The sequence below is a fragment of the Haematobia irritans genome, chromosome 5 (genome assembly GCF_050003625.1).
Source record: "Haematobia irritans isolate KBUSLIRL chromosome 5, ASM5000362v1, whole genome shotgun sequence".
Taxonomy (NCBI): domain Eukaryota; kingdom Metazoa; phylum Arthropoda; class Insecta; order Diptera; family Muscidae; genus Haematobia; species Haematobia irritans.
This window is the reverse complement of record NC_134401.1, coordinates 58,516,716-58,543,353: the sequence shown is the minus strand read 5'-3', so window position 1 is coordinate 58,543,353 and position 26,638 is coordinate 58,516,716. Positions and strand designations below refer to the sequence as shown.

Here is a 26,638-nt window from a genome sequence, read left to right as displayed (position 1 = left end):
CCCCCGATTTGGCTTGCGGAGCCTCTAAGAGAAGCAAATTTCATCCGATCCGGCTGAAATTTGGTACATGGTGTTAGTATGTGGTCTCTAATGACCATGCAAAAAATGGTCCACATCGGTCCTTAATTATATATAGCCCCCATGCAAAAAATGGTCCACATCGGTCCTTAATTATATATAGCCCCCATATAAACAGATCACCAGATTTGACCTCCGGAGCCTCTTGGAAGACCAAAATTCATCTGATTCAGTTGAAATTTGATACGTGGTGTTAACATATGGCCTCAAACACCCATGAAAAAATTGGTCGAAATCGGTCCATAATTATATATAGCCCCCATATAAACCGATCCCCACATTTGACCTCCGGAGCCCCTTGGAAGAGAGAAATTCATTCGATTCGGTTGAAATTTGGTACGTGATGTTAGTATATGGTATCCAACAACCATGCAGGAATTGGTTCATATCAGTCCATAATCATATATAGCCCCTATATAAAACGATCCCCAGGTGTGACCTCCGGTGCCTTTTGGAGAAGCAAAATTCATCCGACCTGGTTGAAATTTGGTACGTGATGGTAGTATATGATATTTAACAGCCATGCCAAAAGTGGTCCATATCAGTCCATAATCATATATAGCCCCCATATAAACCGATCCCGAGATTTGGTTTTGGAGCCACTTGGAGGAGCAAATTTCATCCGAGTCAGTTTAAATTTGTACATTGTGCTAGTAACCATGCCTAACTAGGTCCATATCGGTATATAGTTATATATAGCCCTCAGATAAATCGATCCCCACTCACACAAAAATTGGTCCATATCAAGTTCATAATTGTATATAGCCCCCATATAAGCGATCCCCATATTTCAATTCTGGCTCTCTATCACGTATGGACTAACTCACAATTTAGAAAACGATGTTAAGAAGTTTTAAGATACCACACCCAAGTAATTTGATTGTGGATGACAGTCTTTAGTACAAGTTTCTATGCAATCCATGGTGGAGGGTACATAAGATTCGGCCTGGCCGAACTTACGGCCGTATATACTTGTTTTATATTATCCTGATATCACTGCAGACTAAGTTCTACGTCTAAATTGATTACTTTACATATTTTTGCATACGAACTTATTATACATGAAGATTAAGCAATTGGTATTCAGTTATTGAAAAGAAAATGCCAGATACCAATCTCCACAAGCATGACTACACCCTCAAAAAAAAATCGCTTGCGTAACATATACCCCAAACACATTTTGCTTCAAGCATATATATTTTCAGGATTGGTCCAAACAAAATATTTTTTGTATTGTTCAAATATTATATTATGTTTCACCTTAGGGCATACACTGGTAGTAAAAAATTTTAATGAAATTTTCTTTGTGTGGATATATTTTTAAGGCGTCAATTAGTTACTGCCATTATTTTACTTGCAGCATACTCTCTAGGTCTCTCTTTCTAAACACATATATGTTTACAGGCAATTTCCAAATTAATATATGATTGCATGTAAGCATATTATATTTACAAACATTTTATGTCCCAAACATAATATGATCTAACATATTAACATGTATGTCCTAAACATGTTATGCTAGTTTATGAACATTATATGCTTGCACTTAAAAATATTGTGCTAAAAATTTGAGTTCCAAACATATAATTTTTACACCCAAACATATGAAAAACAGTCTTTTTCGTCCGTGTATACATATATGTTTCCTCGACACCTAATTCGAATTCTTATAGTCTTTAACAGGTTGGCTGATAAGTCCCCGATTATAACGACCTTCCAATTTGTTGATACCATTGTGGTAGCACTCTTTCGGTTTTGCCTCAAAATAGGCCTCAGTTTCGGCGATCACCTCTTCATTGCAGCCAAATTTTTTCCCTGCGAGCATCCTTTTGAGGTCTGAGAAGAAGAAAAATCGCTGGGGGCCATGAATTTTTGCCATCGTTCCCAATGACTTCTGGCACGGTGCGTTGTCTTGGTGGAACAACACTTTTTTCTTCTTCATATGAGGCCGTTTTGCCGCGATTTCGACTTTCAAACGCTCAAATAACACCATATAATAGTCACTGTTGATGGGTTTTCCCTTCTCAAGATAATCGATAAAAATTATTCCATGCGCACCAAAAAAAAACAGGCCATTACTTTGCCAGCGGACTTTTGAGTCTTTCCACGCTTCGGAGGCGGTTCACCGGTCGCTGTCCACTCAGCCGACTATCGATTGGACTCAGGAGTGTAGTGATGGAGCCATGTTTCATCCATTGTCACATATCGGCGGAAAAACTCGGGTGTTTACGAGTTAACAGCTGCAAACACCGCTCAGAATCATCAACACGTTGTTATTTTTGGTCAAATGTGAACTCGCGGCACCCATTTTGCACAGAGCTTCCGCATATCCAAATATTGATGAATGATATGACCAACACGTTCCTTTGATTTCTTTAAGGCCTCTGCTATCTCGATCAACTTCATTTTACGGTCATTCAAAATCATTTTGTGGATTTTTTTGATGTTTTCGTCGGTAACCACCTCTTTCGGGCGTCCACTGCGTTCACCGTCCTTCGTGCCCATTTCACCACGCTTGAATTTTGCATACCAATCAATTATTGTTGAATTCCCTGGGGCAGAGTCCGGAAACTCATTATCAAGCCAAGTGTTTGCTTCCACCGTATTTTTTCCCTTCAGAAAACAGTATTTTATCAAAACACGAAATTCCTTTTTTCAATTTTTTTTCACAATAACAAAAGTTGCTTCACAAAAGACGCTCTATCTCACAAACTAATTGACTTACAGACGTCAAATTTTGACACGAATCATTTAAAAGTTGGTACTATATAAAAATAATATGCATTTAATACTAGCGACGCCATCTATGTGTATCAGCCAACCTGTTAGTGTACAACTGGCCGGGTGAGCTGATTAAATTTGCGACTTATTGGTAATTTCTTGTGAAAAATACATAGGAGAATTATTCATCAAATTTCTCCGATTTACTTGAAATTTACAGAGGACGTGGGGGGAGGATATGAAATTAATATGTGTGATATGTATTTTGTTTTTTGATATTTGAACGGGGAATGGGATCTCTTTTTTGTCCGACATTTTAAAAATTGGACTTAAGTTTTCCGATTTGCTTGAAATTTTCAGGGAAGGTTGCTGTGTTGTCCAAACAACGACCCGCTTCTTTATTGTTCGATAGTTGGCAGCACGACTTTTTTGAAAATAACTAAAATTCTTCGATTTACTTGAAATTTTCAGAGGGAGTGAGGGGAGTTTATGAAAGTAGTATGATTTTTTGTATTAAATTTGGACGATATACTTAAAGTTTTTAGAGAAGACAAAGGTCTTCTAATGTATTTGGTCGGGAAGAAGACCTTCCCATTGCTCAACCTTTTTGAAATACGAAGAAAAGTAATCCGCTTTTTTAGTTTTCAGAAAAGGTGATTATTATAGGGTATAGGTTTTCCGATATCTGGCCGGGAACAGACACCACATCCTTTTCCAAATTGTTGAAAATTTAAATCTTTCAGGTCTTGATATTTTATTTGCATTAGAGGTGTGCACGTGACACGAACTTGTCGTGACTCACGGCGTGAGTGTGCGTGAGCGTGATTAACCAACCAAATGTCATGCGTGAGTCACGAAAATAATGTCTTCATGAGCGTGGGAAAAACACGCTCACAAAAATAATTCCGCTTACGAACATAAAATGCTTAATTTTAATGACATCCTAGGTGTTAAGAGTTTTATAACGCTCTTAATTTTAATCATATTCATGTTTTCAGTCAGGTTCTTTAAGTAAATTACTCATAAAATTATTCCTCAGTCACGAGGTTTTTCGTCAGTCACGACATTTTTCGTGAGTCACGACATTTGAAAGATTTTCGTGCGTGAGTACAAATTTTCTTTTCGTGAGCATGAGTCCTACCAAAAAATATCGTGCGTAAGTGTGCGTGAACAAGATTTCTCCGTCGTGGGTGTACGTGAGCAAAATATTACTTACGTGCACACCTCTAATTTGTACGTGGAAAAGAGCTTCCAGATTTTTTTAAGTACAAAACCTAAATCCTTCTTCCTCGTGCCTGACATTTTAGAAAATGTTTGTTTTTGAAGAATTTTTAAATGTTTTCTTACTCCGATTTATTTGACAGTTTTTATGCAGTTGAAATAGGATACTTAATTTTCCGGTATATTGAAAATCACAGGAAATGTGGAGGATGATCCAACGACTTGTACACAGAAAAAAATTTCAGGAAAATTTTTCCAATTAAAATCTTAATTGAGTTTTAAAAAATATTCAATTAAAAATTTAATTGAATCAACAAATTTTTTAATTGAAATAAAAATCAATCACACAAATTAATAGTATCAATTAATTTTTTAATTGGATCAATTAATTTTTTAATTGACTGTCAATTAATTTTTTAATTGATACTATCATTTCTGTGATTGAAGACATTTCAATTAAAAAATTAATTGGATCAATTAATTTCGTGATTGAATCAGAAAAAAAAATTTTGTGTGTATACAGTGCATAATTAAAAAAAAATTGGTGTTAAGGAACGATCCTTCCCATAACTTTTTGTTAAAAATATTAACAACATTTTTTCAAACCATTTTACACTTGCATATTCACCGAATGTATGTCTATACATATACCCTTCTTTACAAAACAAAAAAGCATGTTTTCCGATCTGTTTGAAATATAAACAATAATTGTTGGGATAAAATCACGAGCGGTTTATCTTTTACTGTTAGAGTCAAGAAATATGAAATTTTCATTGAAGGTGTTCCTGCGATACAAAGTGGTTAACGCACTGTTGGAAAAATTTTCCGAAAACACATTTTATCAAATATTTTTACAATTTTTTATCAAGATATCGCTCAGAGAAATTTAAATACGCAATTAGAGTGATGAAAAAATCCGCACTTTTTTCCAAAACAAAAAAAACACGTAATTTTGGAAGGAAAAAATCTTAGAAGCATGTAGAAAAAAATGTAATTTAGAGGACCTACTTCAATTAGTTCACGAGCTATATAGTTTGTTCTGAAAAATTGTCTCAAAATTTCTTATTTTTCGTTTATTTTCAAAAAAGTTTATAAAAATGCATTTTAGTGCTCTCCAATATGGAAAATATTTATAGCTTATATAGATTAAACCTCTACTTTAAACTAACACCGAGAAATAAATCGAAAATAATTGGTGAAATAGAGTTTGGTGTGTTTTTCGAATGTCCTCCTAAGTGGACATCGGTAGTCAAAGGGTTAAGATTGGACACATCTTTTAAATTTTAATGTGCGTTGCACCAACTTGGAAGTATTTCCATTGCAGTTTATTAAAATACCCAGATGGCATTAAATTGGCAATTTTACTATGAAAATATAAAAACCAAAAGCCGGTTGGGATTTTCACGAAAACCGACAATCGGTGTAAGAAGATAAATCGGTCCACCGATTTTGATCACTCTATACGGAATACATGAAACTCTTCCATGAGTGAAGTAATTGCTGCCCGAAGAGAAAGAATACTATGGGTAAGAGAAATAAACCACAGCTGCAAGAAAATTTTTCTATTTGCCCGGAATCATTTTATGTTACAAGGCTTTATCTTCTTCCTTAACCTCAAATAAATTGAAATCCGTATTGATGTGAATTTCGAAAATAAATTCAAATCTTTTTGGAATTTTTTTCGGAAGTATTATCTTATTAAGATATGGTTGACGCAAAATATTAAATGCGATATATGTATTTTTACAAGGTCCAGCGAAGCGGGCCGTGTTCGGTTAGTTAAAACTAATCCTATCAAAAATAAAGTTTTCAGTATATAATACAGTTTCATCATTTTTTATTATTCTGTTTTTTTGTTTGAACTAGCAGAATTTATTATCAATAACTATTAGTTCATTATTCTCGTTATAACTATACGCCAAGTTCCCAAATCTAAACTTACCAACCAAACGCCTTTTAAATGTCCCATTTTTAATTTGGTTAGTTGAAGTATGTGAATTAAATTATTTCAAACGATTATAGATTATTTTATTACCTTTTTTTGTTTTCATCCTACTGGCCTTGCTCCATGACAGAGAACGAAACCTACTTTATCATCTAAGTCAACAATGTGGGTAATTTTTTTGTTTGGTATACTTATCGATTGGTAATTGTGATAGTTCAATGATAGCTGGGTATTATTTTTATATCTATCAGATTTGTTAATTGCAAATTTGTCTTACACTAGACTCTGAGATTAGGAAAATAATTATATGCAATTGGTGGAAGTTGTAAAAAGACAGAAAATATAATTACACTTTTTTTTATAAATCTATCTAAAGCCTATAGATGCTTGTAAACTTCTAGAGGAGAATGCGAAAAGAAAAAAACGCAATTAAGAAAAAAAGTAATAATACCAATTAAAATCAAATTAATCACTACACTGAAGTTTTTGACATTTTATTTGTGTTTGGAGTATTAGTTTGAGTTTTAGCAGAGATTAGATCGAATCAATCCTACAGTGACATAATATTGAAAGTGGGGATAGGGAAAGATAAAATTCCCTTTATTACTTTATTAAAAGGGAGCCACCGTGGAGCAATGGTTAGCATGCCCGCCTTGGGTTCGATTCCTGCTTCGACCGAACACCAAAAAGTTTTTCAGCAATGGATTATCCCATCTCAGTAATACTGGTAACATTTCTGAGGGTTTCAAAGCTTCTCTAAGTGGTTTCACTGCAATGTGGAACGCCGTTCGGACTCGGCTATAAAAAGGAGGTCCCTTGTCATTGAGCTTAACATGGAATCGGGTAGCACTCAGTGATAAGAGAGAAGTGCACCAATGTGGTACCACAATGGACTGAATAGTCTAGTGAGCCTGGTACATCGCGCTGCCACCTAACCTACTTTATTAAAAAATTTGCTTTAGTTCAGAGACATGAGACTTGACTTTAAATTCAATGAAACAATTTTTGAAGCAAAATTTATAAACTTTCTTATACTTAAAATTACATTATTTTAAGGAAATTTTTCCTTAATATTGTGGAATCGCCCATATTCGCTCAATATTGTTTTCAATTTTCTTTTATCGTTCCTTTTTTTAAAGATAGCAAAATATTGCGTATAACAGGGTTGATAATGTTGGTACTTTGGTATTTTTTATGTAAAAAAAGTACCTTGGTACTTCCGCGACACATTTGGTATCTTTTCCAACCTTTGGCACACTCAAAAAAAATTTTACTTGGATCCAAAGATTTTTACCTTCCCTTAAGGATTTTGGTATTGATTCCGAGCCAAATATGCGGCTTCTTTAAAATAAAGAAATTTTTTTAGCGACCTATCTGGCTTTCAATCTAGGACCAATAAAATTAAAATTAGGATATAGATCTCATTTATCACATTTTCATTCTCTTTTCGCTGTTTTGTAATAAAGGTACTCACGTACAAACAAATGTAGTTTAAAAATCCAAATTATAACGTATACTTCAAAGTAAAAAATGTTTTCTTAATTCCAAAAAAACGTCAAACCAAAGACGCTAAGTAGTCAAAATAAGTATTAGCATATATTTGAAACGTTTTTATCTTAAATCTAAAGATTCAATATTTCAGTTAATTTAAGAACAATTTCTTTAAATCAAAAATGTGTTTCTTTACTTTAAGGAAAATTTGTCTTAGTTCAAAGACATGGGACTTTAATGGAGGGACGTAAATGGACAAAATTTGTGTCCTACATTTAATGAAAAAAATTTTTGAAGTAAATATTAAAAATTTTATTTTAATTAACTTTTAATTATTTTAAAGAAATTTGTCCTTAATATTTTGTAAATTTCGCACCCTAAACTTTAGGTTGCGTAATCTTTAATATCACGTAAATATTTTTTTCAGTGCATTAATAAAAAATTGTGAAATTTGTTCAACTTCCATTTTGGCCAAATCCTCAGACTATTGGACACAAAACGGCTCAGCCTACCTTTAGTGGTTGTCGTTCTTTCCTTTTATTGTTGTTTGCAATAAATTTAATACTACTTTCCAATCTTCGTTATATTGTTCGTTATAAGAACGAAAGTGATCGTTAATACAATGAAATCGATCGTTAAAAGACAATTTTGTGTTTTCGTTTTTCGTTACATTAATGAAATACGTTTCGTTAATATTACGAATATTAACTTTGTAATTTTTTTTGAGAACTAGAATAAAAAATTTTTCAAAGATGGAATTATTATATCATTTGTAGCGTCATAATAACGAAAAATTTCTTTGTTTTAACGAATTTGTTTCATTGGCTCACGCTTAAAGACACATTTCCTTAATATAACGAAACTTTTTCGTTCAGTGTAGGCTTTTTTAAAATTTAGAGTAAATATAGGGCCTATATGCTTTCACATGGGTGATAAAGTATGTTTTGTCTTAGAAAAGTCTTTTTCGTACCATTTCGCACGAAAATTCCATTTGATAATAGCACAAAGTTATGGTTCTAGAAATCGGCAGTGAAGAGTGACTCTGGTGACTAGAACATTTAAAGTTGAGAATGCCTTGATGCGGTATTGTATTTTCATCTAATTTTCCACCCAACATCATGATATTTAGTGTGGAAAGTTGTTGCACGGACAAACACTGCCAAAAAAGTAAAACTACAATTTAAGTATAACGATATTTTTCTATGGTTATACTTAGAGGATCATTTTGCAGATTCGTGATGTGCTTAATATGTGCTTAAATCGCAGCATATTTTACTAAAGCCATAAAGTCTTCCATGAAAATAATGCATGTCCTTATAATCCGAATCCGAATTTTCCTTGGCATAGAAGACACATATCTCTCATATGAAGTTTTTTTTCCTTGTCCAAAAGTCGATAAACTTTTCAATGAAGTCGTTTTGTCCTTATAGTTAAGTGATTCGACTTAAAACTAGATGTCTGCACATGAAAGTAATTTTTGTTTGAATAAGTTCAACTTGGCTTTAATAATTCTGACAATTCTCCACAATCAATGAAATTGTCATCATTGATCCGTTTCTTTGCCTCAAAATCAATATTATACAAAATCTTTGGAACCGAGCATGCTTTTTTTTCAGGGTAGTAAGTCCGATATTAATTGCTCCTCTTCGGTAAATGTGTGTTTCCCTCTTAATTTCATAATACACTAATCCATGAATCCTACATTCGAGTTACTTATTTAATATATTTTATTATCTTATTTGTTCCACTTAAAAATTTATAACCAAATGCAAAATGTTATTATCTACCATATAAGTTTGTATATCCGTTCCCAGGTCCATTGGATTGACCGTTTGGCAATGATTTTTGTGGTGATGTTTCGTTGTTTTTGTTTTATTTTCGCAAAACTATAACAAATATCACTTATGATAATTACTTTTAATTGTCAGTATTGAAGTCATAACTAAATATTAATTAGCTACCAATTATTGGTTATTTTCATATCAATTCGAAAAATGGCACAAGCACACCAGAAATGCAATAGACCAGAGAGATGGTATAGCCATAGTTAAATTGCATGTCACATTATTGAAGTTTGAGGCTAATGTGCCAGTTTTCATTTTGGATATTTATTATTGATAAATTTTCCATAATACTGATGAAAGACCACTTAATATTGGCGATCATCTTTAAAAAAATCGAATAATTTTTGATAATTGGCCGTATATGTGAAAATTGGGCAATATAATAATATGAGAATTTTTTGTATATTGGAACTAAAAGATGGACGAATGGGTATTGAATTGAACAAATGCAAGGATTGCATTTCTCTCATTGAACATTTTCCATCATAAAAGGATTTATACCAAAAGATTCAAATTCCTCTGAATGTATGTTATCTCAAAATATTGCTGGCTCATTCGTTCTGCATTTCACTTGCATCTTTCTTTGGTTAGGCACCCATATTAGGTGACTATTGGAGTGCTTAGCCATCTCGTTGAGAGTTGTGTTGCAGTATATTTAAATCAAGGATTTCAACAATTACAACTACCAGCAGTTGGCATTAGCTTAAGGGAACTGAGAGAGTACCAAAGAAGAGAATACCAAACTGCTGAGATATGAGGTAACCAATTTGAGTGATTGTTTTATTACGTTGTTTTCGAGAGACAACACACAAAAAAACCGCAAATAAATATTAACAACTTTATTTGTATGTAAAAACTGCTGATGCTCAACAAATTTGTCTATTGAATATGAGGAATTTGTCGTTGATATGTGTTTGTAGATACTTGACAGAGAAAACTGTAAAAACATCCTGAATTTTCAACAAATTGGTTTGTTGAGAAAATAGTTGACAGCTACAGATATGAAAACAAAAACAAAAATAATCATGTCTGTTCTGGGTCACACCGCATTGTGCACCACACTATACACTTTCTACACACCACACACAAAGTTAGTTGTTCTGAGTCACACGTGTTAACACTTTTTTCGGACTTTTAATCGAAAAATGTGACAGCTGATTTTTTCTGCAAGCCATACTATTTGCAGACAGAAAATATAAACAAAACATATTTTGCCGGTATAAACATAAAAAATTAAAAGTAAGTGCGTAATTCAAAGCCATAAAATGCCTGCCGGATTTTTGTTAGCAGTGAATAATGTAAGGACAAGAGCAATTTATCAAGAACAAATAAGAAGGCGATTTCTACCTTTGTTTTGATTTGTTTTTTTCTATCCCTCCTCAATTGCTCCTGAACATACGATCGCCGTGTCGTTCTCGTTTTTGTTTTTGACGGCAGAGAAGTATTTATTTTGGTTTTGGTCAAACAGTTTTTAACATCCATACATTAAAAGAAATTTAATTATAGTGGGCATAATTAACTATTCTGTTAAGGTTTTTCTCATTTGCATTGCTTAAATATTTACAATAATATTGCAAACAAATTTTCTATCGTGGCGGCCTCCATGTGCAGAAAGATATTGGCGGCGTTAGTTTTTTTTTTAATGTGCTCAGTGATTTGTGCACCAAGAACACTTTGCAGAATTGAAGATGCCATATTTTTCATGCAATAAATTTGGTAAAATGCACTTTTCTTAGCCCATTGATTTTGTAAAAGTTATAATTTATTTACCTTATATTTTCAAAAAGACCTTTGATTTGTTTAGGAAAGCGGATAATATTCACAAAAATCAAAGATAATTTTGCTTAAAACTTTTTTGTGTTAACTTTTAAAAATTGTGGCAACATTATACTTTCGAACACACTGAAAATCAGCTGATTAAAACAACCCCAAAATTTATACACCAATCAGGGGAAATTTCGGTTCAAATTTTAGATGGATTTTTAAAATCGTGGTTTCTGCCATATATAAGTGATTTTCCCAATAAAATTTGCAAATATTTATAAAAAAACATATTAAAGTTTCAGAATCTGTTATTTATTTGTTATAAAAACTTCTGACTTTGCATACGATGGCTGTACACTAAGCCTACACAAAAGAAATGTTCGTGTAAATTATTCAGGTCTATGACGGTGTATAGTGTTGGCCAGAACACCTTTTAAGTGTGACACCACACGAAAATTGTACATGTGTGTACCAGAACAGACACGAATGTGTACGAAAGCTACAAAAGTATGCGATTAATACCGTTAAAAAAATGAGAATGGGCACGTGTTTTATAGCAAGCAAAGAGCTCACTCATGAGAAAATACAGAAAAGCATTTATTTGAAATTGGTAGAGAACGTGGAGAGTGATCATATGGTGAAAAAAGGGTACCCAATTTTCTGATTTTCTTGGAATTTCAGGGAAGTTTAAGGTTAACTCTGAACGACAAACGCCAAAATTGTTTGTCGATATTTGATCGGGGAAGGGGTTATAAACCAAAGAGCAAATTCTAAACTACTCCGATTTAGTGGAAATTTACAGGAACTATTTGTTAAAAAAGCTAAATTTCTTACTTATTAACAAACGCAAACAAATCACACTTTTGTTGAAGACACAAATAAATTTGTCACAGATCATAAATAGATATTCAACAAACCATATACAAACATTTTCGTTCAAATTCCATAATATTTGTTGAGGGTTAATCGTAACGTTCAACAACAAATATTTTGTATTGTTTGGTGGTCAACAAATTACTTACAAATTAAGTTGTTGAGAACACAAACTATTTGTTGCCTTCTGATGGCAAGGATTGCTAACAACTTATTTGTCATAATGTTTACTAAAATTACAAATTATTTTGTTGCAGGAAAATTAACAAATGTTGTCGTTGGTTTTCCAAAAAAAAAGTTATTGGTTCTCAAACTTATTTTTATCTGTGTACTAACAACCACCGACAATCGTCAGTTGTGTGGGATATTTGTGGTTGAAATTCATTTTACCAATGGGTGTTTTAAGATTGCAAATATTGGTGTTTACTAAATACACTGGTCGGTTGCGGTAGATCGCAGCTGTTCTCATTTAGAACTTCCCATCAAAAACTAGGTAAGTAGTTGTCATTGAACTAAACATAGAATCGGGCACCACTTATTATTTCTGTTAAACTGTTTTATAGGAAGACTAAACAAACTCGTACGAAAATTGAACTAAATTTTACTCCACATTTTGAGATTTCCACAAAACGTTGTTAAAACCAGGAAAATTTAATGGCCTGTTATACTTTTTAACTGCAGTTCACTTACACCCTCTCATAGATTCTCTCATAGAGTAAGAAATTAACCAAAATTACAGAAGAAAATCATTGGCGCCAAATCATGACCCTTTTAACCATACCGTAGTTCATTTTTAGTATTTTTGGGAGTCATTTTTGCTTTAGTTTATATTGAACTTATGTCTACAGTCATTGAACTTTATACTCACGTTTAGTTCATAAAATGGTTGAGACATACTTAAAAAAACGAAAATTTCATGGGGCTGTGGAAAATTTCGCAAAAAATAATTAAATTTAACTACAATCAAATAACTTTTTTTTTGCTATAAAAATAAGTTACATTTAGCATTAGTTTAACAACGGATTTTTTTTCCTCATATGAATTACACCAGTCCAACTACAACTGCGCCAATTTGCGTCAAAGTTATTTGCCATTTAATTAAATCTCATAAATTTTACTAATGATCATGTGTTTGAATATGATGCTATGGAAATTTTTAATTTTTTTTCAATTTCTCAGTATTAGTAATGGTTGCTTGGCTGGCTTGGCCGGCATTAACCTTTAACTCATAAAGAATGCTTACATCAATCTAAATATTAATGAAATGGAATTATTATGTAATAAAATAGGTTATGGTTTTCTGATGCTATAGACTAGAGATACAAAGATCAAAAATCGAATTGTCGACCAATTGATTTTTTGTCAATTCAAATTTGACTAATCGATTTTTGATATTTTTGAAAATTTAGTCAAAACGATTAATCGGCTTTTAAGAAATTACTGAAAACTCATGTAGGTTTTAACGACGATTTGTAGAAATCCCGAAATGTGGAGTACAAATTAGTTAAACTTTCCCACGAGGTAGTTCGTTCTTGCTGTAAAACAATTTACTTTTTTTCTGTGTATCGAATGTCTCGCTTTTCTTTTATAAAACTTTAGCTGATAGCCTAAGTAGCTAATGCTAGATTTTCTCTCTATTATTCTTATATTTACTATAAGTTTAATAAATAAATAACATTCCAGCAAAAAAAAGCGTAGCCAAAAAAGAAATTAAAACGATATTTTTGTATCCGGAAGTGGCGCATTAGTTCTTCAAGTGCAATGATACTTTAGTATTTCGGGTTTAATTAAAAAAACGTTGTTCCTTTACTACAAAGGAGACCCGGAGAGAGACTGATCAAATTTGACATTTGAGAAATTGAGAAGTTGCATGTTTTTGCCGTAGTAAAAACTTGGAAGAGTTAGTATGTAATTACCAGTTGGTTTTTAGTCATGAACTAATCATACGTGTCATTTATTTCACAGTGTCAATGAGGAATATTTTAATTGGTTCAAAAATTGTAAAATAATTTATTAATTTTAAGCTCTAAATTAAACCATTTTTACTTGATGGCGTCCCCCCAAATTTCTGTTAGTGTTAGCAAAGAGAATAAAATCCATCTTACGCCCATGTTCTTCATTTCGATTTAGCTCATTTAGAGAACATACCGATTCTAAAGGGGTTCTTCAATCCGAATTGGAAAAATAATTCTCTAAATATTTTAAAATAAACCCAAGTAATCTAAACTAATTGGAATGACAATATATTATAATCCAAATTGCATTAAAAGGCATGTGTTTATAGAATAGAAAAGGTTTTTTTTCTATTTGTTACATTAAATATAAGAAATCTTTAATAACCAATAGGCCTCTTTTTCTTGCGAATCTTTCGAGAGTAATTTTGTCTAAATGTCCAGAAATTTGAGAGAAGTTGGATTTGCAAGATCTAATTTCTTCACCAGTCATCTCTAAGTTTATCCATATGGAACATATCGTGTCTTCCAACAAATTTATTACACGCTACAGAAGTTTGCAGAAGGTTGTACGTCCAAGGCTAATAATAAGGACATTGGCAATTTAACCTTCAAACAATACGGTGGCCAAATATCTCAGAGTTAATTGTAGAATTGGTGTTAGAATATGTTTTTATGGCGATATAAGGCAATAAAGCTATGTGCAGATACGTACACTGAAAAAAATATTGACCTAATATGGAATATTATGCAACTTAAAAATTTTAGGACTCAAAATTTCCACAATGCTAAGGACAAAATTCTTTAAAACAATGAAATTTTAATTAAAAGAAGGTTTATAATACTTGCTTCAATTTTTTTTTTTCATTAAATTTAGGACACAAATCTTGAAATTTTGCGTCTATCTGCTGAAGTTGCAGATCTTTGAAGTAAGGCAAAATTTTCCTTAAAATAAAGAAAAACATTTTTAATTTAAAGAAATCTTTAACTCAACTGGCATATTGAATTTTTAAATTTAAGATAAAACGCTTCAAATATAGGCTAAGACTTATTTTAAGGATTTGCATTTTTGGTTTAAAGTTTTTTGAGCATTAAGAAAACTGTTTTTACCTTGAAGTACCTGGCATAATTTGGAAGAAGAATTCCTAAGACAACACAGGACTCTTGAAATTTGCGTTTCTTTAACACCAAAATAGATAATAAAAATCCAGGCAGCAGTTTAAAAAAATGTTCTGAGAAATAATTTTCCACAGCTGACTCAAAAATGAGAGTCAAAACCACTCTAATTTAAGAACGGGAAATTTGTGCCGAAAATAATTAGAGTGGATTTTATTATATTGTCGGATTCGGAATAGACTCGCAAATAAAAACATGGCTGTTAATGTCTTGCAAGTTTTTACTGAAAAAGTAATCAACCAGACCTCTTGATTGTGTAACTTAAATTTGAGGACATACAATTCAAGAAAGGATACATTTTTTTCTAAGCGAAGGAATTTTAATAAAAAGAAATTTTATAGTCCTTGCTTTAAAAAATATTTTCACTAAATAGACGATACTAATTTTTGAAATTTATCTCCTTCCGTTAAGTACATGTATCTTCGAATTCAGAAAATTTTATTTAAAAAAAAATTGACGGCGCAACCGTTCTATGGTTCGTTATCTAGAACAATATCACAAACTGTTTAAATCACCGAATCTGCAAATTGTGTAATAATCAATTTAAAGTTTGCATTATTTTCATCTAAACACACCAAACTTCATCATGCACAATGGGAGTGGAGCCGTCGTAAAATTACCATCACTCTTATCAATATTTTTAGCCATAGGAATATGCCGCTATACAATAATATGTAATTCCAAATATATGCAACATTAACGATAAGAACATTCCGGCTTATGTAAATCGTTTTTCCGTTTCCGTTACAGCATGTGTTATAGATTCCAAGCTGTCAATTGATTTCCACGATCAGTTTTCAATGTTTCCAATATAACTCTTTCCCTCTGGAAAGACTTCAAATATTATAGTTATTCATTTATGTAGTATATTAAAACCTTTCCTTACACATTCATCCATTTACATTTTAATAATCATTGAAATGTACGCTCATCCGTTGATGGCGGTATGACCCTTGGATTGTCCAATGTAAAATGTTATATAAAGTCTGTCTTCATGGATGTATCCATATATTCAGGGTCTTCTTGCATCGTTTTTAAATAAGAATTGAAAATATCCGTGCTTAACTTAATTTACATATTTTGAAGTTGTTTCTTTTTTTTTGTGTTTTCAATACAACTTTAAACCTACTATTGAAATTATAAATTTTCATTCACCTTTTGTGAGAAGGTGTTGTTCCTTGAAATTCATTCACAAAAAGTATAGGCTCTTCAATACCAACGAGATGTATAAATTTACATGACCAAGCAAGATTTGTAAGCAATGTTTTTGGTCGGTGGTGCAGTGGTTTGTAGAATTCAATGAATTTTATTAATTTTTGTATCCTCCACTATAGGATGGGGGTATATATACTTTGTCATTCCGTTTGTAACACATCGAAATATTGCTCTAAGACCCCATAAAGTATATATATTCTGGGTCGTGGTGAAATTCTGAGTCGATCTGAGTATGTCCGATCACCAGATTTTACCTCCGGAGCATCTTGGAAGAGCACAATTCAACCGATTCGGTTGAAATTTAATACGTGATGTTAGTATATGGTATCCAACAACCATGCAAGAATTGGTTCATATCAGTCCATAATTATATATAGCCTCCATATAAACCGATCCCCAGATTTGACCCCCGGTGCCTTTTGGAGAAGCAAAATTCATCCGATCCATGCCTGACTAGGTCCATATCGGTCTTTAGTTATATACAGCCCTCAGATAAATCGATCCCCAATCACACAAAAATTGATCCATATCAAGTTCATAATTGTATATAGCCCCCATATAAGCGACCCCAATATTTCAATTCTGGCTCTCTACGTTCCGTGCAAAAGTCCATATCGATTCGTAATTATTTGTAGACTTACCAATACATACCTTTTTTGTCTCATATATACCACGTATGGACTAACTCACAATTTAGAAAACCATTTAAGATAACACAACCCAAGTAATTCGATTGTGGATGACAGTCTTTCGTAGAAGTTTCTACGCAATCCATGGTGGAGGGTACATAAGATTCGGCCTGGCCGAATTTACAACCGTATATACTTGTTTTTTTTTTTTTCTCTCAATCCGTTAATGAATAATGAGACCAAGGGATGAAGACGACCCATATATATCACATCAGGCATTGACGTTTGCCTGTTTGACGGTGAAGCGGATTTGAATTTGTCCTTTCGGCTATGATATGCATTTTACATCAAATGGAGATTTCTCCACCTTAATGGATTTTTGTTTATAATCCTTTTGAAAGAATATGCTTGTTCTTCACCGGAAAAGCCTCAATACTCTTCTTCTATATTTAGTTAAAAGATATTCATTATTGCGAAGAGATTATCAAAAGTTATTGCATTATTGTACTTGTATATAAATCTAACCAACGTTTCTAATTTAAGCATCTAATTATATATACGACATAAAATTCGCAACTCTGCTACCCTATAACATTCAGACAATACAACACACTCAAATTGTATTTTTTATGGCCATATACAGTGTTTGAATTTTAAAAACAAAATAAACTACGAGACCGCTCACTGGACATTTGGGATAATTTTAATAGCTCGAGAAATGATTTCGGCATTGTGTATTAAGATTTTATAAATATTTTTAATTGTTGTCATAGCAATAAGTTATTGTTTTCATTATTTGGCTAATAAAACAAAACTTAAATCTCGAAAACAATCTTTATTTTGCATAAACCACTAGTTTGCTATTAAGATGGTCCGATGATAATTATTTCAAGAACTGGCAAAAGTTAAAAACAAGTATATACGTCCGAGCCGAATCTTAAATACCCAGCACTTTGAGACCTAAAAAAATGGCCTCTGTAAAATATACTCCCTAACATATTCTGCTTCAATCATATATATTTTCAAAAATAGTTCAATCAAACAATTGTTTGTACTGTTTGTACAGTTTCTAAACAATTGAATGCACAGAAAAAATTTTCACGAAAATTTTTCCAATTAAAATTTTAATTGAGTTTTAAAAAATATTCAATTAAAAATTTAATTGAATCAACAAATTTTTTAATTGAAACAAAAATCAATCACAAAAATTAATAGTATCAATTAATTTTTTAATTGGATCAATTAATTTTTAATTGACCGTCAATTAATTTTTTAATTGATACTATCATTTCTGTGATTGAAGACATTTCAATTAAAAAATTAATTGGATCAATTAATTCCGTGATTGAATCAGAAGAATTTTTTTTTGTGTGTGTGTAAATTCAATAATGAATACAATTTAATATTTTCACGGTGTATATTTATATCTTTCGTTACTTATCTTCGTCGCCATCTTTATCTTTGTCCTCTTTATTCTCTTGCTCTCTCTCTCTCTCTCTCTCTCTCTCTTACATTTCTAAATATATATGTTTATACGCATTTTCTAAATGAATATAACTTTGCATGCGGAGTTTTTACACCCATAGAAAATAATCATGAACGGTCGTTTCAAAACGGTCCTTTCATCGAAACAAAATTAATAAAAAATCCGCTACCGTGACTCGAACCTGTGTTGTCTGCACCATACGCGTTAACAGTCGCCTTAGCACATCGCACCACGGGCGGAGTTGCCATAACAATGTCTAACGATTATTTTAAGACTTTTCATGGCCAAAGAAAAACGAATGCCGTTCATGAAATCGTGAACGCCCGTGGACGAAATCGTGAACATTCCTTTTTGATTTTAAGGTGGGTATTAAGTTCGAGTTTAGCCGCTAAAATCGTCATTACAAACTTTGTGAAAATTTGCTTTGGGCCATTCCCCATCAAGTTATAATAAAATCTGCAACAAATATGTATACACTGTTAGAAAAATATGTTTTTCGTATGTTCCGATATAAACAAAATGTGTTTCGGGCACGATTTTAAACCACAATATATTTAAGTGCGAACATGTAATTTTCCTAAACTAACACTAAATGTTTGGGACATCTATGTTAATATGTTAGAATATATTATGTTTGGGGCATGAAAGTTTCATAAAAATCATATGTGTGAATACAAACATATATAAATTTACAAATTTCAACTAAACATACATATGTTGTGATATTTTATTCAAAGCGACAGAGAGAGTATAGAGAGAAATAGAGATGGAAACCGGGAGAGTTGACGAAAGATATCAATATAACACAGCAAAAGAGTCAAAAGAGAACAATTTTTGTGAAACCGCTTGTATGTTGTTTCGGAAAACTGTTTTATGATAAGGCCAAAAATTTGATATGTTTAAGTCTAAATATTATTTAATTTGAATAAAGAGAATATACATTCTGAACCAAGAGAATAGACATTTGAAAAACAAACAGCTTATGTTTTCGCCTTGAGAGCAGCATTTTATGTATGTGTGGACATGTGTTTTGTTTATCATTTTGGCATTATTTTTTTCTTGGTTCGTTAAAAGAAATCAGGGGTCTTCATAAAAATAACGAAAGGGCACTATACTCTTTTTAGAGTTGGGACGGTAAAATGAAATAAGGAGGAAATAGTGAAAAATTACACAGTAAAATGTAAAAAAACAAAGTTTAGTTTCTCTTTATTAAAAAGTAGTCCACGAGGAGTTGACGGACACCATCAAATATAAAAGCGGGCATTAAGTTCGACTTTTACAGCTAAAACAATTTAAAAAGTTTATTTTCTTTAAAATGAATTATTAAAGAAAAATAAAAGGAATTTTAGAGCGATGGTGTTAAATGCTAGTAAAAAATTGTTCACTCCTAAATAAATTTATGTTTATATTATAAAATTATGTATGTATGTTTATACTCGACTCCACGTTCTTCTTTTGTTAGTTTTTGAATTCCTTCCAAATTTTAAAGTTTTGTACAAAAACAGTTTTTTATTACAAGATTGTTATTTTTGCAATAAAAAATAATATTTTATCCAAAAATCTTTCAATTTCGTTTATATCAAGCACTGTTACTGACTTCAAATCTTTAATAACGCACATTTCGATGTTTCATTTAAAAAAATTAATATAGTATAAATATAAATGTGTACATTAAACAAAAAAAACAAAAAAAAAATGTTCGGTCGGTGCAGGGATTGAACCCACGACCCTTTGCATGCAAGGCAGACATGCTAACCACTGCTCCACGTGGCAAACAAATGTATGTTTCTGTTAAATATTGTTATGTTTGCATGGGCTCGTGGGCGCTGCAAACTATGCTATATAAATGTAACTTAAAACGATAATTATCTACTGGTGACTATAACAGCTACGTAGCCCAGTGGATAGTGTGTTGGCTTACAAACTGTATGGTCCTCGGTTCGATTCTCCGTGCAGGCGAAAGGTAAAATTTAAAAAATTTATAAAAGTGAATAATTTCTTCAACATTATTTGTATTACAGAGAAAGGTGCCAATAACTAAAAAATTTCGTGGAAGTGAAAATTACGAGTATGTTAGGGAATGAGCACAATCGTGTTTGGGAAAAATTCTTCCAAGCATATAATATTTTTGGCTCAAAATGCTTCCAAACATATAATATGTTCACATAAAACAAACATATTAATGTTTCGGCAGTATGCAATAATATATGTGCTTCCTGCAAAATATGTTTGGAACATATGTTAAAGAAGCGATTTTTTTTGAGGGTGTAATTGTATGCCTTTTTTTACTGATTTAGTTTTCACTTTAGCGGCTAAACTCGAACTTAGTACTCACCTTTATATGAATTTTCCCATTCCATTTTGTCACGGTCCGCTCACGATTGTAGAACGCATTTTTTTCTATTAGTGTATATACCAATGGAATGTCCCAAACATAATATATTCTTCTAAGGAAGAATGAACTACTTCGTGCGAAAATTGAACTAAATTGTACTCCACATTTTGAGATTTCCACTAAGTGTTGTTAATACCAGGAAAATTTAATACCCTGGTGTTCTTTTTAACTGTACTTCACGAAATTACACCCTCTCATGAAATTTCACCCATATAAATACACTTTGAATGGCCTGAAATCCAGTACTTCGTTGTTCGATTAAAAACCCCAATCGAATCTAATTTGTCGAAATATTTATTTTGTTACAAAGATATGAAGTGTTTTTTAAATTTTGTTTCGCCGGAGTCGGAGTAGAGCAAAATTTATACGGCTCCGGCTCCGACTCCACAGCCCTGGTTGTAACGATACCAAGCAAATATGGACCTATATAAACTTAAATCGTACAATTAATATGTTAATATTTTCAAGTCGACAGATATCACTCCTGATATCTGCTAGGTTAGGTTAGGTTAGGTGGCAGCCCGATGTATCAGGCTCACATAGACTATTCAGTCCATTGTGATACCACATTGGTGAACTTCTCTCTTATCACTGAGTGCTGCCCGATTCCATGTTAAGCTCAATGACAAGGGACCTCCTTTTTATAGCCGAGTCCGAACGGCGTTCCACATTGCAGTGAAACCACTTAGAGAAGCTTTGAAAACCTCAGAAATGTCACCAGCATTACTGAGGTGGGATAAGCCATCGCTGAAAAACTTTTTGGTGTTCGGTCGAAGCAGGAATCGAACCCACGACCTTGTGTGTGCAAGGCGAGCATGCTCACCATTGCACCACGGTGGCTCCCACCATTGCACTACGGTGGCACCTCGGTACTGCTCAGCCATATCGTTGAGAGATTTGCGGCAGTCGATGGTCATTTTAGAGTAAAGGATCGCAGAGTCCAAGGATTTTATTGCTGGTTGACTGTTTGAATATATATATTAATGCCAACATTTGTTGGAACATTTGTTCTCAGCCAATTCGTCATCTCTGTTATTGCTAATATTTCAGCGTGAAAAACACTACAGTGATTAGATAATCTTTCGCTATTCGAAGTTCCTGGTCTTTAAATTATATTATATAACGTTTATTCCCTGGAGTCTGTGTGCACTACGCCTCACCGTTGGGTATTAGAGGTTCAAACTTTTTGTCGAAAAGCAGTTTCGTCATCATGTTAATCCACTACGTGTGGCACATCTGGCATTAGTTTGAGGACCGAACTGAGACCTTTTTTCCGACCACAGCGATAGCTCGCGCAACTGTACGTTGTTGCAGCTGACTGTTTGGCCAAAATGTCTAAAAGTAATAGATGCAGCATCACATTAAGGGAATCTGGCCCTGTCTTACAGAATGCCCACGAGATACACAAGGACGCCGCCAGGCCACAACATCATATAGGTTTTCGTAGTCCCCACTTTTTTTTCCTATTACATATTTGCACGTGTACAAAGCTACCGTGGCTTTTCTCGCCCTTTCTTCAATATTAAGCTTAAAGTTAATTGATGTTGATTGTAAAACTCAATTAATTTTTTCATTTAAAACGTAGCTATTTTTAATTAATTTCTTAAATGACTGTGTTTTTTTAGTTTGATTACAAAGTTGACGGTTTGAAATAATTTTTTAGTTAAAAATTAAAAAAAATCCATCACTTCCTTTTAAGAGAATTAGTCTTTCGAGTTTGATTAAAAAGTTAACTGATTAAAAAGTTACATAATTATTTAATTAAAAATTTTTAAATGTTCAATTATTGGCTTAATTGTGTTAATGTTTCTATCTTCTATTAAAAAGTTAATTGTATAAATTAATTTATTAATTGAAAGAATTTTCATCTTCAATCAACTTTTTAATTGGGAATATTTTGGTGTAATTTTTTCAGTGAGTGAGAATTTTTGCTGGGTACGTTATAAAAAATGTCTACTTTGATCACAAACTATATACAAAATTGAAACATTTTTATTTAGTTCAAAATACAATCCGAAAAAACTTGTTTTTGAACAGCAAATATAAATACACATTTTAGGTGATAAAAAATATCTTAACGAAAAAAAAAATGGATTTAGCAAAAATACATGCACATATATATAAACCTAAAATATTTGTTAACGGCGAAAGGGATGCTGGTTATTTATTTAAATAATTTTGGCACTTGTTATGACAGTATTTGAAATTTGTTTTCAGCAAATACTGTTTTTGCATGTAAGCTGTCTTTCATTTATAGAAAAGCAGCTATATGTATATGTTGTGTCAACTGGTGTTTCCTCAAACATTGTAAACAATTCGCTAAGAAATCTTGACAAAATGATGTGAGCCTTTCGATACCAATGCAATAAACTTAGTTGCAGTAAAACACGATATTCTAGGTAATAATAATGTGAAATCAATCATAATAATAGTAATGCAAAGAAATTCTCATCATTGCATGTTGATATTTTTTCATCGTATTACATCTTCGTTCACAATACAGTAGAATACAAAATGATAAAGAAATTAAAAACATTTTGTATAGCTTATTTGTAGACATATCTCTATATATAAGTGGTGGTACTGAGAATGATAGAATGTTTAGTATTTACAGGAGATTTATCACTTATAAGTATTGTAAAATATTATTAAAAAGAAACAGATATTAACTGAACTATCAAAGATCATTTAAACAATACTTTTCGTAGAGTACGAGCAGGTAATAACAAGCAGCTATAGGGACAAGTCCAATGATGCCAAATCACCTGATTTTGATATCACCAGCACAAGAGAGACCATTACCATTGAATTTGCCCCACAAGAGAATCATTCTTTCGTGAGATTTCTGGCAGGTGTCCTGTTGAAAGCAAATATTGTCCCCATGCATATTCTAAATTTTCTTTGAAAATTTTTCATTCGCTGTTGTGGGTTTCTGGCCTCCATTCCGACAATTGAAGAAGTTTGGATTGATCAAGAGGCTCTAGTTCGTGAGTCAATGTTCACGAACTGGGTTGAGGAGGATGACACTATCACGAACAGCAACAATATTTTCTGAAGTACGAGCTGTAAGACCATGTCGTGAAGTTTTCACTTATACTTAAATATATGAATGAATTTTGTGATTGTATGCAAGATTTAATTGACCATAAAGAGCAATATACAATAGAAGTGTGCACGTTAGTAATATTTTACTCACGGTAGGACTCACGCACACATGTCCAGTTTTTGGTTTTAAATTGTTGTGATCGAAAAACGAATTCAAGTATGTCCAATGAAATTGCGTTTTATTCTGTAATTTATTCACGTACAGGTTTTAACCCTAAACAAAATATTCGAAATTAAAAAAAAAAATAAACAAAAACAAATAAAATGTATATCAGATAATATAGCTATGAAAGAAGTAGTAGAAGAAAGAGCAGTGGCACATTGCCGCCATGATTTCGGCTTGAAGCTTGAAAACCTATAAATATTTCATTATTCAATTTCTTTTTATGGCGATTTGCAATTGTATTTCGTATGGTTATCGATAAAATAAAAAAAAAATACAATTGAATATAAAATTTGGTATTGAAGTGAGTTCAATATCTTCTTGCCATAGAATCCTACGTTGACGTAGAGTAGATAAAATATGCAAGAGAGGAATATTACCGCAAGAAGTGGAAGTTTTTTTTATCGTTATATCCTAGCATTGTAATATAAATATTTGCAGAGTAAATTGGCGTTATGAATGGGTATAAATGGGAGGATACTAGGTATAAATGGGAGGATACTAAACATCCACACAGAGAAGGTATATGATCACCTCAAACATGTGTCATATTTGTCGCAAAAATGTTATTACGTATCTAATTTCGGCAACCATGTATACGTTTGCTATGAAGGGGTAATTTTTGCGGTAAAATTGTTCCATGTACCCAGAAAAAATTGGCCCCTTCTTTAAGTTAAAATGAACTCATTGTGAAGAAAGTTGAACTTCGTATAGCGCCAAAGGCATTTTTATTTGTTTGAACGATGTGATTTTCGTAGAAATTAGGTAGAATTTATTCCATATATTAGTTAACATTACTAAATTTGAGGAAACTTGCTTTTAGTTTGGTTTTTGTTTATTTTTATGAATGGTTTGTTATGAGTGAATAAAATTTTCTTTTTCAGAAGTAAATTCTTATACCCAGCGAAAAAAACCAGTATTAGTAAAATTCCATGCCTTATTCTAGTTAATGAACTATTCCTAACTGCTTTCAGTTTAGGATTTTTTTACTGAAACAAGTAAATTATATTATTTCACACAAAAATTTAACTTAATGGAAATAAAATGGCTACGCTAAATTGATGAACATTTTTTCCCTTAGTTTCGAAGGCACTTTTTTCTGGGTGTGTTTACCGTCCAAAAAAACTTGTGCTCTTGAATCATGTTTGGGGTGATCACATAACATATCTTCTATGCGTGTAACATATAGAAATTAAAGTTAACTTTATTCTCAAGAATCTGTACATTAATGATTCTCAAATGTGAATAAGCGATTTCTTGTCGAAAGGGTTTCATCACAGTATATTCCGCTATGTATGGAACTTCTGCCATTATTTTAAGGACTACATGCTCACAGTGGTAGCTCGCTTCTTCAATTTAGCCACTCACTAAGAGAGATATCAACGCCACCTTAAGAGATGGATTTGGATGTGGTGATCTTGTGACATCAGAATTAGCCTTCGCACTTTTCCCAGCCAATCGGAGAGTTTTTTTAATAAGACAACATACAAGCCCAGACAAAAATGAAAGTTTATGCAAAATAAATTTTAGGATACGTAACCCAGCAAAAAAGCGCAATGAAAATGTTTTTTTTTTTTTTTTTGGATCCGAAAGTGGCGCAAGATTGGCGCAGGAGCGATGAATTTAATATGGTTATTGTCATACGACGGATGTTCATCACTTCAGCAGCCGTTGCACTGCATTTGCCTCACTAAGGTGTGATCCAAGTTCAGTGTTTCGGATGTGAATTAAAGATATTTGTAATATTTTTCAAATTAATAATTTTTAATGGTTCTTTCGGTTGTCTGAAATGTTTAACCTAAAATATTTTCAAAATTTCGCAATTTTTCTAGAATAGGTTTAAAATTTTTTTTTCGACGAAACTTAAATAATTTGTACCACTTTATTAATTCTTAATCTGTTTTTAACCTATTTGAAACAAAAAAAATTGCCCATTTAAATATGAAAAAAATTGAATAAAAAGAGAGGTATTTTTTTGAAGTACTTTTAATGGTGTGCCTTTAGAACAACTTCTAATTTTTTTGCTGGGAAGTTATATATTATTAAGGAAAAAATTCTTCAAAAAAGCATCGTTTTTGTCATTAAATTTAGGACATGAACCTTTAAAATGTGTTTCCCTTTAAAGTTGTAAGTCTCCATAAACTAAATTCTTTATGATTTAAAGAAATTTTCTTTAACATATATAGTAAATATTTGCTTTAAAGATAAAAAACTTTCAAATATACGGGCTAAGACTTATATTGTGGATTTTGCATGGGTGTGAAGTTTTGTTAAAATACAGACGCATAATTTTTGCATCAGAATCAATACACATTTCTTAACGGATAGTAAAATCTTTGGATCTAAGTAAACTTTTTTTTAGTGTATTAATAGAAAAATTCCAAAAAAAGTTGAAATAATAAAAGGTGAAGGTCTGAAGATAAGGTCATTGCATAGAAGTCCTTCATACCTGATTGAGAGGATTTCCCCACTTTAGGAATAAAAAGGACTTTATATGGTATATATAATAAGCTGATAATTCTTACAGTTATCAGATCATTAGCACTTAATGGTACTTTAAATTCCGCATTATATTTTCCT

At 32.1% G+C, this 26,638-nt stretch overlaps 1 protein-coding gene across 1 annotated transcript in view; it reads left to right on the top strand.

Moving 5' to 3' along the window:
• fus (epithelial splicing regulatory protein fusilli) overlaps window positions 1-26,638 on the top strand; it is a 153,422-nt gene that overhangs the window by 65,135 nt on the left and 61,649 nt on the right.